We start from the raw sequence: 19,692 nt of genomic DNA, 5'->3' as shown, positions 1-19,692 counted from the left end.
AAGTCATCTTAAAAAAAACCCACAAAAAACAAGGCACTCAGCCAACTTTCTTTCAGAACTACTTCCTCTGTGCTATGATTGATTAGTAAATTAGTTTTGAAAGCCCTAGATTTTTATGTACTTCCTTTGTGTACAATGGCTCTACAAGTACAATGTGTGTTCTTTTTACTTTTGCACGCTTGTCACAGCTTCTAAGAGAATCAGGACTTAAATTTATTTCCTTGTTTTGGCAATGAGCAAAGGCTCATTCAGAAATCCACAGTGAATAAAGCATCGGAGAAGAAAAAAAACTGAATTAATAAATAACATGAACCACATAGTGATATACTATCTATGGTTCTTTTTTCTTCAAAGTTCAAAGATTATCCACGGGGATAAATATTAGAAATGTTTATAACATTATTAAGAAATGTATACAGGCAAATACATACAAATTTACATAAAAACAATTTAAAAGACACTATTAAACTAATGTGTCCTTAGTGAATGAGGTGAAGCTATGTTCACTTCAATCATCCAATCATATGCAAGCAAAACCTAATTTTTAAAAGAAAATGTTCCTTATACATGATAGGGTATTCAGAATGAACATAACTTCACCCTATTTGCTAAGTTAAGTAAATATTCCATTTGCAAACTGTACATACACTTGCAAAGTAAACATTTTCCAGTCCCTGAATTAATCAACTCCTTTGTTCCATAGGTAGAAAAACTGAATAGCAGCTAAAAAGTCTGTATTTGAATTAACTTACCATAGCCATACAAGAACATACCCAGCTATATACCTGGCCAGACATCTTTTTAATAGAATCTGAAAGATCCAAATGTTTGTAACCTAATGGCTGCAATACACCAACAGATCTGAGAAAGATCTGTACTTTCTGTCATGGGCTAATACACCACTGGTACCTACTGCAATGTTCTTCTCTGATCTAGCCTAAAGTGTAAGTAAACCCTAACAATTAACCATATGCTCCCTGTTATGATGCCCTCTGGCAGGTAACACAAGCTTTCCTAGTATGCAGAATCTAAGTACCAGTATGTCTTCACTAGAGCTACTAAAGGTGGAGATAGGATAAAACACTTAGCGCTTCCCAGAATTCTTTCTGCAACTGGCAGCAGCTCACCATGGGGTGGCAGGTAGGATGAGAGCTATGGTGTGGAGACAGACCAGGAAGCAGTCAGAATCAAGCAGAGGTTTTGGCAGAGGATAAGCAGGGAGGAGTCAGACAGTCTGGGCAGAAACAAATAGCCAGTAAACTAGGCTGGAAATGAGAGAGAATATTCCAGGCAGAGGTCTTGGCAGGCGGCAAGCAAAGGGTAGTTAGACAGTCCAGGACAATAACATAGAAGGCAGGAGACAAGGCAGAAGATGAGTCATGCAATCTGGGTCAGCAACAATTGGTAACAGGCTTTAATATTTGAGCTCTTGTTCAAGGGTAGCTGGTTTGAAGACATAGCACCAGCCACTTCAAACACTGGAACTTAAATACCTTTTGGGTTTAAGGACATGTCCAGCCTTGTTTTAGGAAATTCTGGAATGCCTGGTGGGGATTCTGTGAGTACCATTGGAGGTACTAGCAGTTAGTCAAGGAGTACTTTTGCAAGTAGTGATAGGGATTCTGGAAGTCTTGGCAGGGACTCTGTGAGTACCATTGGAAGTACTGGCAGGGATTCTGATGGTATTATTGGAAGTTCTGGCAGGGGTTCTGTAAGTGCCATTGGAAATCCTGGTGGGGACCAGCTAAAAGGCTTTATATCAATCAGCAGGTGGGGTTGAGTGACCCCTAAAACTGCCAGATCAGAATAACAGCCAGGTAGGAAAAACCTACATATTTGTGAAACTACAGGTAAAAGAATGTTACATTTTATGTTTGTAGAACAGTAAAAGTAGCAGATCAGCTGCTGAGCTGATCTGTGGAAAACATGGGGAAATGTGCATTATTGCAGATATGTACAGCATTTTTTTTTTACTTGACAATCTGTTTAAATTTAAATGTAGTGTAGATGAATTGGAAAGCCTATTCCCTTGTCATTTGCTAAATAAGGAACAATTACTAAGTGCAGAGATTTGAATTAGAAACATTTTCAACAATTTTGAAAATCTCTACATCTATATGACCTCATTATTGCTTGTCTATTAACCCTTGTACTGTTCTACTATCTCTAGTTATACTTTGCTACAGAGCAATTAAAATTACAGCATTTTTGGCTGCCCAAATCAAACATGCGCTTCACTTTTAGTAGTACAGAAGCACAAGTACAATGTACAATTGTTTTACCTCCACAACTGCCATCCCAGCTCACCGATATCTGACAGCTGCCAATCAAATCCTGCCCCTATTATAACTTGTTTAGTCTAATATAGGAAGAATTCAAAAAGATTATGCTTAATGTGGCTTAATTGCTCCATGGGTGTATTTAGGCTTTCACAAGGGACAATGTAGAGAATTTAGGCATCTATGCATTGACAGATTAATTGTACACAGATTACCAAATGCCCTAGATAGCTATACCTTGCTGCACTTTCTCCCTAGTCTTCTCTATTGTCTATTTTCAGCCAACGCTGTACACTCAGTTTATCCATCCACAGACAGAAAACTTCAGTTCTTCAGACTATCATGTGTTGCATTCAGTCTCTTCTCTCAGAGAAGTAATGTATTTTAGAATTAATATTTTATACAATCTTTTTTGTGCCATGGATTTATGTGTAATAACCACCCAGGTTCTGGTTATTTCAGTACTATAGAAACCAAGCTAGATGCACAGTTCATTTACTTTCATTTATGAGACCAATATTAAGTGAAGGTAGCAAGTCTTAAATGAACCCATAAAGATTCTTGAATTTCAATTATTTCAATCTTGATAGCTTTACCCACTCTTAGAGCCTGTGTGTCTGGTGTCAGACCTGGTCCAGAAGCTTGTTCCATTAATACACGAGATTACATACTAAGGTCACATGAGCATTTCTTAACACTAAGTCTGCTTTCATCAACCTGAATCTGAGATAAAGGGGTTGATTTTTCAGTAGGAGTAGAGCATGTTCACTTTGCAAGGAAATATTCACTTATATTCAAAGAAAATTAAAGTTCAAGTGAAAATACACTTCTCTAAGTGAGAAGCCTATTTACCTTTAGTAAATCAACTCTACAGTTTTCAATGGCCTCTGTTGGTTGGCTGCAGTACTTTTATAACTGCTTCAATAATCACCCCTTTTCATAAATGTTTTACAATTGAACCTAAGCAATACAAAAGTCGTTTTTGGCCTGTGATGGCCCACTTGAATGAACTTATCTTCAAAATGAATAAGTGCACCAACAAATACAGAGGGGAAAGAATTTATGAACTCAAGTCTGTGATTCAAAGTGAGAATTTTAGGCCGGTAATAAACTTGCTTTATATGACTGGCACTTTGCGCATATTCCTCAGTTATCTGCTCCTTTTTTCCAATCAATGTTGATGCTGTAGACTTTGATTTACCTTATTAAACAACAATGCTCCACCCCCTGTAGATGCCAAGTGAGAAGTGTGGGGCTGGCTGGATAACCCCTTCAACAAATGGGGCTGGTACAGTCAGCAGCACAAGCATTTGCAATGCTGTAAAAATGAGGGAAGATCTGAATGAGCCCTTGTGCTGAGCAGATAACTGAAAATGATGTGACCCTTAACCTAATATTTTGTTTTGCACAACCTTTAGAAACAATTGCGGCAAACAAATGATTTTGGTAGCTCTCAATGAGACTTCTGCACCTGCTTCTGCCAACAGGTAGTTTGGCCCAATCTACCTGAGTTAACTGCTGCTGTTGGCTCAGGGTTGAAGGGTGCCTTCTCCAGACTGCATGTTTCAGCTCTTTCTATAGATGTTCGTTACAATTCAGATCAGGGCTCATAGAAAGATACTTCAGATCACTCCAGTGTTTCGTGTTTAGCCATTCGTGGGTGCTGTTAGCTGTATGTAATGAGTTATTTTTCTGTTAGAGGACCCATGACCTGCGACTGAGACAGAGCTTTCTGACACTAAGCGTTAACGCTTAATTTTCTGAAATGATCAACAGGTTTTTTTGTTGCACTTATCAAATAAATATACCAAATGCTTTGGATGCTATTTTTGACAGAGGAAAAGGGAGTGTCACAGCCTGCTGCTTTTAGTTCTACAAGCTACATGCCCGATGCAGTGAAGCAAGCCCAAAACATAACTGATCCTCTTCCATATTTCACAGTGGGTACAGTGTTCTTTTCTTTGAAAGCTTAATTTGTTGTCTGTGAACATAGAACTGATGTGACTTGCCAAAAAGCTCCAGTTCTGTCATATATTCAAAGGAAATGAGGAGCACTGTTACTTGTCCATATGTACTTGAGCAAAGTGCAGTCTGGTTTTTTTATCTTTTTCTTTGAGGACAGAGGAAACTTTTCTTTGAGCCCACTGTCGCTCAAAAAGTGATAGATGGTGCAGTCAGACACTGCTGTATTTTGATCTTGGAGTTCAGCTTGTAGCTCTTTAAACATTTTCTTTGGCTCCTTGTCTACCATTTGCCCAATCTATCTTTTCAATCCGGAGTCAATTTTCCTCTCATGGCCACATCCAGGGAGTTTGACTACACTTTCATGGACCTTAAATTTCATAATAATATTTGCAACTGTAGTTACATGATGATCAGGCTACTTGAAGATGGATCTCATAACCTTTACCTTTGATATGCTGATCTATAATTTTCTTTCGGATTTCCTCAGACAACTCTCACCTTTCTGGTCCATGATCACCGTGGTGCACATGATGATACCAAACAGCAGAGTGACTACTTTTTCCATTTAAATAGCCTGACAGACTGATTACAAGATTGAAGAGATGTTTCATATGAATTACAGAAATTAGTTAGTCTGAAAAATCATGATCCAATTATTTATAAATCTGTCTCAGCCATTTTAGAAAATATTTGTGGAATAAAAATGTTTTTATCATATGCTGTACTCTGACATATCAAAAGGTGGCCATACACTTTACAACCATCACAAGACCTTAGTCTTGCGATGGTTATAAAGTAATTTAAAAAACGTACGATCTGCCCATCTTGGACAGGCAGATCGTACTTGCGATCATCACAAGCCCGCCCCCCTGAGGGGCAGGCTTCCGATGACCACAATGCTAAACAGGCAGTGTGTGCGTGCGCACACCGGCCCGTTCGGCATTTGTCTCCCGAGCACCGTTCAAACCAGCCGGTTTTCTAGTGTGCTCCTTAGACAAAAGACGTGCGACCGTACAGTAGAAACGGTCGCACGTCTTCATTCACACTGCACGATTCTCGTATGATCGCGGGATTTCCCGCGATTCTCATACGAGAATCGTGCAGTGTATGGGCACCTATAGACATGCAGGTATACAAAAGACAATTGCTTTTAATTCCATCACTTTTCAGGAGAAATTAAGCATTGTTTCAATGAGGTGCAGGGTTACTGACAAATTTGTCCATGTCTGTATATGATACTAGATTCAGTTGTACACTATATAGACACATGGGCAAAACGTAAAGCAGGTTGGCTGACAGAATAAAAATGTGTCATTGCTTCAGAAAGCATATGTGGGCCAGGTAGAATCAGCTTTAGTTTGCAATGAAATCCATGATATTCACTTGCATTTTCCCTTATAAACTGGTAGTTGGTGCTCTGTACAAAGTTTTACCAGACACCTCTATAAAATCTGCCATAGTTATTGGCCTAAAATTCAGTTTTTCCCCTGCTCTGGTTTTGATACAACCGCATGAGGTAGTTTCTAAATCAAGCCAACGTGGTGACCTTATATGAGAAAGGAAAAACCAGACTTGCGGTGATTTTGCAAACAAACATCACAAATTGCACATTCAGCTAACATTAGCATTACTAGGTCCTCCAAGATGGCTTCCATAAACATTTACATATAGATATTATGATAGTTGATTGTACATACAGTAAAAAACCCCCTTCAGAAAGGAAAGCATTCACGTTTCCCAGTGAGTGTTTTCCGTTCAAATCTGAAGACAAGCAAGGTACTGCACATAGCAGCAAGGAGTGTGGATGCAAAGGACTTCATTTCATTAAAAGCAAACCTAAATGTTGTGAACGCAGGACACAACATGTAACATTTCTAAACGTCATATATGTTAATTTTTCTGTTTTTGTTTTTACCTTCTGTGCACCTCCCTAATATCCCGTAGGATACAAGACTTACTAAATACTCAAATATCTCTATGTGAACAGAAGGTTTTATAAGTGCTCAGTAATCCCTCTGTCTCTAAGCCAGCCATTTTTTTCTGTTCTCAGCTTGTCACTTTCCTTTCCCTAGTATGGCCTCTTTTACTCATAATCTCTGTAAAATGAGAACACTCATAGTGTAGGTTTATTCAAACAAATAAAAAGATAAAAACGCTCACATAATAAAGCCCTTTGCAAAAAAAACAGGTAACATAACTTAATAAAAAAACTATGTTCTTGCTCAGCATCAATGTTTAGTTAGTGGGCACCCCACAAAACTTGGGCACCCCACAAATTAAAATTTGCCCCACCCCTTCCTGTTTAAGACATTTTATGTAACCTGTCAGCTGCTGGATACAGTCGCTGACAAGTTATGTTATTAGCGTAGTGAGAAAGCCCTTCTGCATATTTTGCTTATCTTGTCAGAAGCTGGATACAGTGAGCGCCTGTTCTAATAGTTAATTGCTATTTTGTACATGACAATTGACGATTGGTCCGATGAAATGGACATCAAAGATATTTACTGAGTGCTGATGATTTATGCTTTCCACTGTTTTAAGAGTAACAGGCACGCGCTGTATCACTTCTGCCAGAGTCAAAGAGAGGAGGCTGAGCTCATCGATGGATTTGGGTAAGGACAATTTTTTTTTCTTTTTTTTTCTTAATGGCAGGTGAGGCTCTACCTCACTGGTTTGGGGTGGCATCTTTTTGCCGCCCCCCTGGAAAGTGCCACCAAAGGCAAATGCATCGTGGTAAATACGCCTCTGCATTAAGTGACACCACTCCGTAGCTCAACATGTTTTTTCCGCTATGGACTTTCTTAAGAGTAACAAATACTTTTTTTGTGCAAGATTTGTAGTTCACTATTTAAAGATTGTTGAAGTAATTTAATGAGGGTTGATGGGATTGATTTACTAAAGGAATAGAGAATGTTCACTTAGAAATGCAAATGATCACTTTGGGAAGTGTATGTTCAATTCTAAAAAGTGAGTGTTCAGCTTAGTCAATAAGTAAAGCAGTGTTTATTTTAATCATCCTATCACATGCAAGCCTTGTACATGATTGGATCTTCAACATGAACATATGTATTAGGCTAATTGGATAAAGGATAAGAGTGAACAGTCTCGTATCCTTTAGTAAATTAACCACTTTGTATTAATTAATTGCTTTTTAACAAGAGATGCAAATGACACTTAAATATTTACCATATATTTATAGATGTGAAACACGTACATGCACATATGCAGTGAAACAATATAAAAATAGGTCATTTAAAAGTTTGTTAATTTTTTAAGCTGCAATAAAGCTGTGACATCACATTTTTTATTTATTTTTTTCCTAACTAATTATGTCTTACATACGTCTTGGTAAAAGCAAAAATATTGTATGTTAACAACATTTTAAATAATTATATTAGATATTAGTTGACTCTGTGAATAGAGCTGTAAAATATAATTGGTTTTGCAAACACTAATTAAGAGCATTTTAAAGTAGATTGGGCAGAAGAGGGGTACAGACCCTTCAAATAACCCGACTATAAACTACAAATTACGGTACTCGGCTCATGAACACCTCTCTGCTATTAATATACAAATCACCTAGGCTCAGTTGTTCAACTCTGGTGAATGGTTTGTTCAGGTGACTTTAATGAGCAAGGCAGAGAGAGGGTCAGGAACACCTGTTAACATTCTACGAGGAAATGAGCATTAACCTACATAGAAGACTGGCAGTAGATGTAATTTAGCCAGATTTTGCAAAGGCAATTAACACCGTGCCCTGCAAAGCTTTAATTTATAAACTAAGATTCACTGGGGTGGAGGAAAGTATATGTAGATGGATAGAAAGTTTAGAGTATAGCAGTGACTGACTGTGAGTGGGCTCAGGGTTGTTGATGGGGGGTTCAGCCATCCCTCCTGTACCAGGCCCGAGCCCCTATAGTAACAGCAGGGAGGCCCAGCAGGGCACACAGCTTCCCCCAACAAGAATTCCCTGTTATGCCTTTGTAGCTTTTCAAGTACAAGTGATCTGGGCAGCTGTGCAGCCACCCAGATCTTTTGTACTAGCCTGCGGTTGGGAGGCACCCCACACCCCCACCAAGGTTTACAGGGTCCCCCGCTCCTCTGGCATGACATGTATGAAGATGGGGAGTGGGAGCAGACTGAGGAACATCCCCTTTCCCATCTGCTCTGTCATGAATGAAGCAGGAAGCACTGTGCTGTCAGTGCATCTTGCTTCAGAGATGTCACAAACCCAGCTGAAGTGATGGGTAAACGGATGATAAAGCACAAACCTGTGCTTGATCATATGTATTGGTGGACAGGAGATACATCAGGAGTCTAAAACACCCCTGATGTCTCCATAAAGAAAACATGTCACCTCCAAATGCTATTATATAGGGGCTTGTTAGCCCTTTTGTGATAGCAAACGTTAAGTGAAAAAAATAAAATATAATAAAAAGTAAAAAATAATAAACTATAAAAATTTCAAAAATGAAAACCAACCTTGCCACCCCGCCATCTGATTTTAATGAACATGCGTTTGTAGGGCATGCATGTATGTAAATGGTGATTGCTCCACAAATAATGGGTATTGCCATGAACATTGGAGTGAGAGCAATAATTCTAGGGCCAGAATTACAACATATTGTAGCACATGGGAGAAGAGGCAAGGATTCATTTTGTTAATTCCTCAAGTTCTCAAGATCAGAGCAGCAAACATGTGGAACTTTCTTCTTCAGGTAGTGGTAAAAGCTGGGAGCATTGACAAATTCATAACATTTTAATTGTCTTCCTTGATGAACACAACATACAAGGATATGTATACTTTTAGAATAGAAAATTTAATCTGACACACACATTGGACTGGGTGCACTGGACCAGTATCTTTTTCCAACCTTATATAGTATGTGACTTTGTAACTATATTGCCAAAAGTATTGGGACACCTGCATTTACACGCACATGAACTTTAATGGCATCCCTGTCTTAGTCCGTAGGGTTCAATATTGAGTTGGACCACCCTTTGCAGCTATAACACGTTTAACTCTTCTGGGAAGGCTGTTCCCAAGGTTTAGGAGCGTGTCTATGGGAATGTTTGACATTTCTGTCCAGAAGTGCATTTGTGAGGTCAGGTACTCTGTGCAGGCCAGTCAAGTTCCTCCACCCCAAACTCGCTCATCCATGTCTTAATGGACCGTGCTTTGTGCACCGGTGCACAGTCATGTTGGAACAGGAAGGGGCCATCCCCAAACTGTTTACACAAAGTTGGGAGCATGAAATTGTCCAAAATGTCTTTGTATGCTGATGCCTTAAGAGTTCCCTTCACTGGAACTAAGGGGCCAAGCCCAACCCCTGAAATACAACCCCACACTATAATCCCCCCTCCACCAAACTTTACACTTTGCACAATGCAGTCAGCATTGTGGTTGCCGTTCTCCCCGCAACCACAAAACCCAGACACGTCCATCGAATTGCCAGACAGAGAAGCGTGATTGGTCACTCCAGAGAACGCGTCTCCACTTCTCTAGAGTCCAGTGGCAGTGTGCTTTACACCACTGCAGCTGATGCTTTGCATTGCACTTGGTGATGTAAGGCTTGGATGCAGCTGTTCGGCCATGGAAACCCATTCCATGAAACTCTCTACACACTGTTGTTGTGCCAATCTGAAGGCCACATGAAGTTTGGAGGTCTGTAGCCATTGACTCTGCAGACAGTTGGGGACTTCTGCGCACTTGCGCTTCAGCATGCGCTGACCCCGCTCTGTCATTTTACGTGGCCTACCACTTCGTGGCTGAATTTCTGTTGTTCCCAGTTGCTTCCGTTTTGTTGTAATACCACTAACAGTTGACCGTGGAATATTTAGTATCAAGGAAATTTAACAGATGGACTTATTGCACAGGTACCACGCTTGAATTCACTGAGCTCCTGAGAGCGACCCATTCTTTCACAAATGTTTGTAGAAGCAGTCTGCATGCCTAGGTGCTTGACTTTATACACCTGTGGCCAAGGAGGTGAATTGAACACCTGAATACAATGATTTGGAGGAGTGACCCAATACCTTTGGCAAAATAGTGTATTTTGGAACTAGTCATGTTGTGTGATCTGCTCAACACCCAGACATGAAAATTTGTTGTATGACTGTGGCACTACACTTTTCCAGTATGGTACCTAAGGGCTGTTATGGTGGAGCTACCCATTCTAATACATTTAAAATGTCAATCAGAAATATATGTATTGATGTTTTAGGACAGTGAAGTCCTCCCTCTTTTTGCTGACAAACATTGTGAGCACAATACACAGTCTAACATAATAGTAGATTGTAAGCTCTCACGTGCAGGGTCTCCTAATCTTTTTGTATGGCATTGTACTGTAATTGTACTGTCTTCTCATATAAATCCTAAATATTAATAATAATAGAGAATGTATATAGGTCACCAACAGATCCATCAGATATAAGGGTTCAAACCTTACCCAAGCATGAAGCCCCATGCCATTTAGGCAACATATTTTAATACTAAAAATGTGTGCCCACTAAATGTTATCTCTTTAATTCATTTGATTAAGATGCTAACTGATTAAGATGCTAACTAATTGCATCAATGTGCTATCCCCTGTTGGTAGGATAGATTTCACTGTGCATTTGCAGCTCTCAGCAATTATGGAACTAAGGGGCCAAGCCCAACCCCTGAAATACAACCCCACACTATAATCCCCCCTCCACCAAACTTTACACTTTGCACAATGCAGTCAGCATTGTGGTTGCCGTTCTCCCCGCAACCACAAAACCCAGACACGTCCATCGAATTGCCAGACAGAGAAGCGTGATTGGTCACTCCAGAGAACGCGTCTCCACTTCTCTAGAGTCCAGTGGCAGTGTGCTTTACACCACTGCAGCTGATGCTTTGCATTGCACTTGGTGATGTAAGGCTTTCCCCCTCCACCAAACTTTACACTTTGCACAATGCAGTCAGCATTGTGGTTGCCGTTCTCCCCGCAACCACAAAACCCAGACACGTCCATCGAATTGCCAGACAGAGAAGCGTGATTGGTCACTCCAGAGAACGCGTCTCCACTTCTCTAGAGTCCAGTGGCAGTGTGCTTTACACCACTGCAGCTGATGCTTTGCATTGCACTTGGTGATGTAAGGCTTGGATGCAGCTGTTCGGCCATGGAAACCCATTCCATGAAACTCTCTACACACTGTTGTTGTGCCAATCTGAAGGCCACATGAAGTTTGGAGGTCTGTAGCCATTGACTCTGCAGACAGTTGGGGACTTCTGCGCACTTGCGCTTCAGCATGCGCTGACCCCGCTCTGTCATTTTACGTGGCCTACCACTTCGTGGCTGAATTTCTGTTGTTCCCAGTTGCTTCCGTTTTGTTGTAATACCACTAACAGTTGACCGTGGAATATTTAGTATCAAGGAAATTTAACAGATGGACTTATTGCACAGGTACCACGCTTGAATTCACTGAGCTCCTGAGAGCGACCCATTCTTTCACAAATGTTTGTAGAAGCAGTCTGCATGCCTAGGTGCTTGACTTTATACACCTGTGGCCAAGGAGGTGAATTGAACACCTGAATACAATGATTTGGAGGAGTGACCCAATACCTTTGGCAAAATAGTGTATTTTGGAACTAGTCATGTTGTGTGATCTGCTCAACACCCAGACATGAAAATTTGTTGTATGACTGTGGCACTACACTTTTCCAGTATGGTACCTAAGGGCTGTTATGGTGGAGCTACCCATTCTAATACATTTAAAATGTCAATCAGAAATATATGTATTGATGTTTTAGGACAGTGAAGTCCTCCCTCTTTTTGCTGACAAACATTGTGAGCACAATACACAGTCTAACATAATAGTAGATTGTAAGCTCTCACGTGCAGGGTCTCCTAATCTTTTTGTATGGCATTGTACTGTAATTGTACTGTCTTCTCATATAAATCCTAAATATTAATAATAATAGAGAATGTATATAGGTCACCAACAGATCCATCAGATATAAGGGTTCAAACCTTACCCAAGCATGAAGCCCCATGCCATTTAGGCAACATATTTTAATACTAAAAATGTGTGCCCACTAAATGTTATCTCTTTAATTCATTTGATTAAGATGCTAACTGATTAAGATGCTAACTAATTGCATCAATGTGCTATCCCCTGTTGGTAGGATAGATTTCACTGTGCATTTGCAGCTCTCAGCAATTACCAATCATTTGTAGTGCAGGAAAAAATAAGTTGCTCTTGCAAATTGTAATGTTGAGTGTTACAATGCAGAAAAATACCTCCCAGATACCACCCAATTACCGTAACCTCAATGTTTAGGGATGGAGACAAGTGTGTTCTGTATCTTCCCCTCCACACAAATTCAGAGGAGGTGTCCTTTATTCACACAATCTTGTATTATAATATGCTATACTACAACATTGACTTTTTGCAATACCTCAATATAGTTCTGCTAGTGTGCCAGGAGATGTAACTTATTCTTAGCCATCAAAATGTAAACAGCGGAAGTATGGCATGAAGATAACGTCTTGACTAAGGGCTTGTTCACACCATGTCCGGATCACGTCCAGACCAGAACAGCTTGTTCCTGGACCAAAAAAGCATCTGAATGTATCCCTACTGTATTTCTGGGCTCTGTTCACACCAGCACAGTCTGTTCCGGGACCAGACAACAAAAATACTGCTTGTCTAATTTTTTATGGTCTGGAATGCATTGGAACGCTTGGAAACGCATACAAATGCATGAAAACGCACTGGAACACATTAGACCATACCTGGAAGCCCATTTTAAGCTAAAACAAAGCACAAAGAAAAACGCTCTGGAAATTGGCAAAATCATGGTAAAATTGCAGCACAAATGCGGCAAAATGCAATGCACCACATTCCGGATCTGGTCCATGTCTGGTCCAGAAAATGGGGTGAACATGGCCTTATGACTTTATAACAGACATTAAAATCATATTAAAGTCAAAGGTATTTTAAGCTATTTCAAATGCTGATTACAATGGATGCTGCTTCTTGATGTCTAAAAGTTAAATTTCCCTTATAGGAGAACTATGAGGTGAGTGATTTTCACTCAACCTCATAGTTCGAGCTGACCTGTGACAATGAAACTGTCACATGTCGGCTCAGTAGATTGGGAAGTGAGTGAACACATACCGTCGCTTGCTCACTTCTCAATCATGTCCCTGCAGAGAGCCGTGACTGTCAATCACGGCTCCCTGCAGGGATTCCCCCCTGTCCGATCCTCCAGCGCTGTGCTTCCGTTTTGTTGTAATACCACTAACAGTTGACCGTGGAATATTTAGTATCAAGGAAATTTAACAGATGGACTTATTGCACAGGTACCACGCTTGAATTCACTGAGCTCCTGAGAGCGACCCATTCTTTCACAAATGTTTGTAGAAGCAGTCTGCATGCCTAGGTGCTTGACTTTATACACCTGTGGCCAAGGAGGTGAATTGAACACCTGAATACAATGATTTGGAGGAGTGACCCAATACCTTTGGCAAAATAGTGTATTTTGGAACTAGTCATGTTGTGTGATCTGCTCAACACCCAGACATGAAAATTTGTTGTATGACTGTGGCACTACACTTTTCCAGTATGGTACCTAAGGGCTGTTATGGTGGAGCTACCCATTCTAATACATTTAAAATGTCAATCAGAAATATATGTATTGATGTTTTAGGACAGTGAAGTCCTCCCTCTTTTTGCTGACAAACATTGTGAGCACAATACACAGTCTAACATAATAGTAGATTGTAAGCTCTCACGTGCAGGGTCTCCTAATCTTTTTGTATGGCATTGTACTGTAATTGTACTGTCTTCTCATATAAATCCTAAATATTAATAATAATAGAGAATGTATATAGGTCACCAACAGATCCATCAGATATAAGGGTTCAAACCTTACCCAAGCATGAAGCCCCATGCCATTTAGGCAACATATTTTAATACTAAAAATGTGTGCCCACTAAATGTTATCTCTTTAATTCATTTGATTAAGATGCTAACTGATTAAGATGCTAACTAATTGCATCAATGTGCTATCCCCTGTTGGTAGGATAGATTTCACTGTGCATTTGCAGCTCTCAGCAATTACCAATCATTTGTAGTGCAGGAAAAAATAAGTTGCTCTTGCAAATTGTAATGTTGAGTGTTACAATGCAGAAAAATACCTCCCAGATACCACCCAATTACCGTAACCTCAATGTTTAGGGATGGAGACAAGTGTGTTCTGTATCTTCCCCTCCACACAAATTCAGAGGAGGTGTCCTTTATTCACACAATCTTGTATTATAATATGCTATACTACAACATTGACTTTTTGCAATACCTCAATATAGTTCTGCTAGTGTGCCAGGAGATGTAACTTATTCTTAGCCATCAAAATGTAAACAGCGGAAGTATGGCATGAAGATAACGTCTTGACTAAGGGCTTGTTCACACCATGTCCGGATCACGTCCAGACCAGAACAGCTTGTTCCTGGACCAAAAAAGCATCTGAATGTATCCCTACTGTATTTCTGGGCTCTGTTCACACCAGCACAGTCTGTTCCGGGACCAGACAACAAAAATACTGCTTGTCTAATTTTTTATGGTCTGGAATGCATTGGAACGCTTGGAAACGCATACAAATGCATGAAAACGCACTGGAACACATTAGACCATACCTGGAAGCCCATTTTAAGCTAAAACAAAGCACAAAGAAAAACGCTCTGGAAATTGGCAAAATCATGGTAAAATTGCAGCACAAATGCGGCAAAATGCAATGCACCACATTCCGGATCTGGTCCATGTCTGGTCCAGAAAATGGGGTGAACATGGCCTTATGACTTTATAACAGACATTAAAATCATATTAAAGTCAAAGGTATTTTAAGCTATTTCAAATGCTGATTACAATGGATGCTGCTTCTTGATGTCTAAAAGTTAAATTTCCCTTATAGGAGAACTATGAGGTGAGTGATTTTCACTCAACCTCATAGTTCGAGCTGACCTGTGACAATGAAACTGTCACATGTCGGCTCAGTAGATTGGGAAGTGAGTGAACACATACCGTCGCTTGCTCACTTCTCAATCATGTCCCTGCAGAGAGCCGTGACTGTCAATCACGGCTCCCTGCAGGGATTCCCCCCTGTCCGATCCTCCAGCGCTGACTGGCGGAACGGACAGGGAAGGGGGCGGGTACAGCTGGCTCTGCCTCTAGATAGGCAGAGCCAGCTGTCATGCACGCAGCTGAGTGTATCTCGACAGTAATGTCGGGATCCGTTCCAGCTGCGGTGGTCTCAGTATATCGCGAGCTGTAGCTCGCGGTATACTGAGCTTTGGGTCACGGGAGGATGTTAGTTTATGTCCTCCTGTGACCCTTAGGAGTACTGTAGGGAAAAAGACCAACCCCATAGTTCTCCTTTAAGAATCAGCTCGTCCCCTGAGCACTGGCCTGGGCTTTCTGTTTTAGAGTGACTCCTTTCTCAAGAAAGTGCAATGCAGTCACCCTTGTGTGTGCTAGTAAGCTGTGTGTGTCTCCACAAACACACAGGTACAGCAAATCAAGCTACTACCCTCCCCATGGCCCCCTCTCCTCCCTCCTCTCTTCTTCAAGTTAGTAGATGAACAGTTGCTGGAGTCTGCACTTTCACTGTAGCTTTGTGAGCTTGTACTAGACAGGAAGTTCAGAGAAGCTGAACTGGGAGACATGGAAGCAGCTGTTCAGAAACATGTTAATTGTAAGTATTTGAGCAAAAAAGAAAAGCAATGCTTTGCTGGGAAATGTATACATTTGTTTGATCTGGATTCATTATTGAAAAAAGTTTGAGAGTTTAATACTACTCTAAGTTTCATGCACATGAACACAATATAGAGAAGTATTAGACTCCAACAAAAGTTTACAGTATTGTAGTCCAGGTTTCTTTAAGTACTTGGAAAAAACCTGAAAAATATATCCAAAATGCATGAGAATTCTATGAAGTTTTGCCCTAGCTGGCCTTATGGGTCGGTCAATCAAGTATTTCAGCAATGAGTAACCTAGGTTCAATAACCCAGACAGAAGTGGGTTTCTATGGAAAAATGAAGGGGTTTCAAGTGATCTTGAATACAACATTGACACATTTTGTTAATTTGATTTAGTTAGTAGTAATACATAGGTACCCTCATTCCTATGAGTGCCACTCCAGCTATCTCCTTCCTAAAGTTAAGGGTGACGGGGGGTCCTAGTAGTTTTTGGGGGAGGTGTGTGGAGGGTTGTTTTTATTTTGTGCTTGTGACTTTATACTTTTTTTAACTGCTACTAACATTAATTCTTAGTCTTCACATAGTCTATCCACACAAATCGTAGATTTATCACATGTGTAATATAGCTTGCTGCATTGTGTAAATGATGACCAGCTGCAACAAAGGATATGGTACAAAAGCTAGTGTACAGTCACTAACAGCAAACAGGCACTATCTTTTAGTTCTTGTAGTATCTCTAATAAACCAGCTCATACAGTCACTGTATCTCCAGCTAGCTGATAAAAAAATGTAATGTTATAATGCCTTACACAAGATAAAATAGTGCTGAATATCTATTTTTCTTCTGTCTCTTAGAAGACATTTCTTAGTGACTCTGCTCTCAAACAAATTATTGCCCTGAGTAACTTTTATCTAGGTGCAATAAAAATGCTGCAGAATTCCATTCTGCCATGAAGCATTGCTTTTGTGCAAGCGGATATTATTTAACATTGATTTTTTGACATTCTTCTGGCCTATAATTTATTAGGTATGAAATGAAGGCCAATAGGGAAATAATATACTAGTTTTAATATATGACATGGGACAGATTTTTACGTCTATTAAACCGTACTGAAGAAAAATGTGCATGCACACACACACACACACACACACACTCACACGTGTATTTTATTTTCAAATCCTGATTACTCAGGCTTTTTCAATAGATAGACAGTCCAAAGACCAAATCTTACATGGAAAGTGCTGTAACCCATAACATCCACTTCTCTTTTTAATTAGTCATATCAGAGGGATAATTAAGTTAACCTTGGCCTCTGTGCTTTGATTTGCTGCATAAACTTTAATATAGGTTGTTATACCTTTCTGCCAACTCTACGCAGAAGTTGTTTTTGTCACTGTACTATACTCAACATAAGTGATGATGACACCTAGATTGTCTAAAGACCAGCATTATCAACTGCTCATGAGTCACAGATTTTTCAAGATGTATGTTTACTTGCAAGATTTCGTTATCATAACATTACTCTCACTCTCATTGCATTGTTTGTGAGATTTGCTATGAGCACTGGTGCTTTAACAAGAAATGACTGACATGTTTTTTGCTTGGATAAATGGAATGTTTGTTACCATCTTGTCTTGAATTGTATTGTAATATTTTCCTGTTGTACACTGCGCACACTGTTGGCGCTATATAAATCCTGTATTATAATAATAATAATATTATTGTGAACTCCTTTTAAAATAGGGCCTTTAATATATCTGTTTCTAGCAATTATATGTAACTTTATATCCCTGTAGCTGAAGCCAAATAATGGCATTAATGGTCCTTTAACATGGTGGCTCAAGAAAGTCTTCCTGCAGTGGTTATAAACTGCGTTCACGAAATGGTTAAAGGTAGTCCTCAACATCAAGATCACACCCACATAGCTAGCTTTGTATTTCCTCAACTGGTGCCAAGCACTGACAACTGCAATAGTCTCTAGGACACCAGGATCACTGCTTGAGACAGACAGAGAGAGAGAGAGAACACAATCCTGTTATGTTTTCGAGAATGAGTCACTTCCTAGCAATAATCTGGAGATTCAATTTATTGTCATTTTGCTGATACGGAGCCTAGTCAGTTTCTCAGTAGAATTACAGGACAGCATAACTTCCCCTCACTGTCCATTAATCATTAAGAATGGTTACTAAAAGAGCAAACAGAGTGGGAGCTGCATTTGTGAATGGCCTTAAGCTGTCTCCAGTTGAACAAAATGAACCAGTCCGAAGTCTTATTTTATGAGAGATTGGTTTATTTGTAACTAAATTACTTCCTCCAGTGTTTGATAAGCTCAAATATTTGCTGATAGTTAGGAGTGTCACATTTGTTATATTGCTCTAGAAACTTGTCTTGTCTACTTTATTTTCTGCATAACTTAGGTTAACTCCTTACTGAGCTGACCGTGAATTGTACAAAATCCAAATGAAATATAAATATATATCTAGATATATACATATAGATATATCTATATGTATATATCTAGATATATACACATAGATATATCTATATACTGTATATATCTATATATATATAGATATATACAAAATCAATCAAATATAATTGTATTTTGTACATTGAGCCCTGTGATTATTAATATTTGTAAGAAAAACATCCAGTAAATTTTAGAACTTAATATAATTTTACCGCTACTACCTCATTCAGGAGAGTCTCCCTAGTATAACCATTTATAGTGGACAGTGCTATTACAACAGTCTAGACCAGCGTTGCTCAACCTTTTTTCAGTCATGGCATGCGAGTCTAAAATGCAAACGACGTAAATTAAAAAATGCAAATGACATGTGGCTCCTCCAAAATCCATACCCCACCCTTATCCCATATAGGATTCTGGTATGGATTTTAAAGGGGAATGGAACACCTTAAAGGGGAATGGAACACAAAAACGGGGTTCCCCTTTACATCAGAGCCCCAGCTTCCCATCAGGAGCCTTCTACATATCAAAAGCCCTCCCTTTACATCACATCATATTCCCCCTTGAATATCAGAGTGCCCCCCTCACATCAGAGTTCCCGCTTTACATGTGAAGTCTGTCTGCACTGTGGATAGGCATCGTGCTGTGCAAAAATGTTGAGGCACCCCTGAGGAAGCCAGGGGCCCCCTGGTTGAGAAAGGCTGATTTAGACTGTAAATAACTACTTGTGATGATAGTAAAATAATCTTTCATCAGTACCCAACTGATGTCCCTTGTTCTTTGTGCTGTCCACAGAATGAAAAGTTAGAGCCAGTGTTTATATTGACTTTGGATATATTTATTATGTCAATTAAAAACTAGGCCATCCGTTTTCTAAATAAACAAAGTCTTAGTTTTTTAACCTCTCATTGTTGTGGTTGCTTTTCTTTGAATACTCTTCAAATATCAACAGAATAATTTACAAAAGAGTGAAGAGTTTGGAGAACGCAGGAGAAGTGAACAATCTAGGACAACATAGCTGAACTGGAAAGTGAGCCGAATTGGGGAATTTTTCCAAATCAGCTATTTTGGCCTAGATTGTTCACTTCTCCTGTCTTCTCCAAACTCTTCACTCTTTGGTAAAAAACCCTGTAAGTGCACCTATTGCAAATATATTGCTCAAGCCTTATGACAAACTGAAGATATGTCCTTAGAAGTGGTTTATGCAGGCAGGTTTCAGAAGTTGCGTTTTGACTGGTTGCTGTGTTTGAAATGGGG

The sequence above is a fragment of the Nanorana parkeri genome, unplaced genomic scaffold (genome assembly GCF_000935625.1).
Source record: "Nanorana parkeri isolate BGI_ZX_2015 unplaced genomic scaffold, ASM93562v1 scaffold999, whole genome shotgun sequence".
Lineage (NCBI taxonomy): Eukaryota > Metazoa > Chordata > Amphibia > Anura > Dicroglossidae > Nanorana > Nanorana parkeri.
This window is presented reverse-complemented; position numbering follows the sequence as displayed.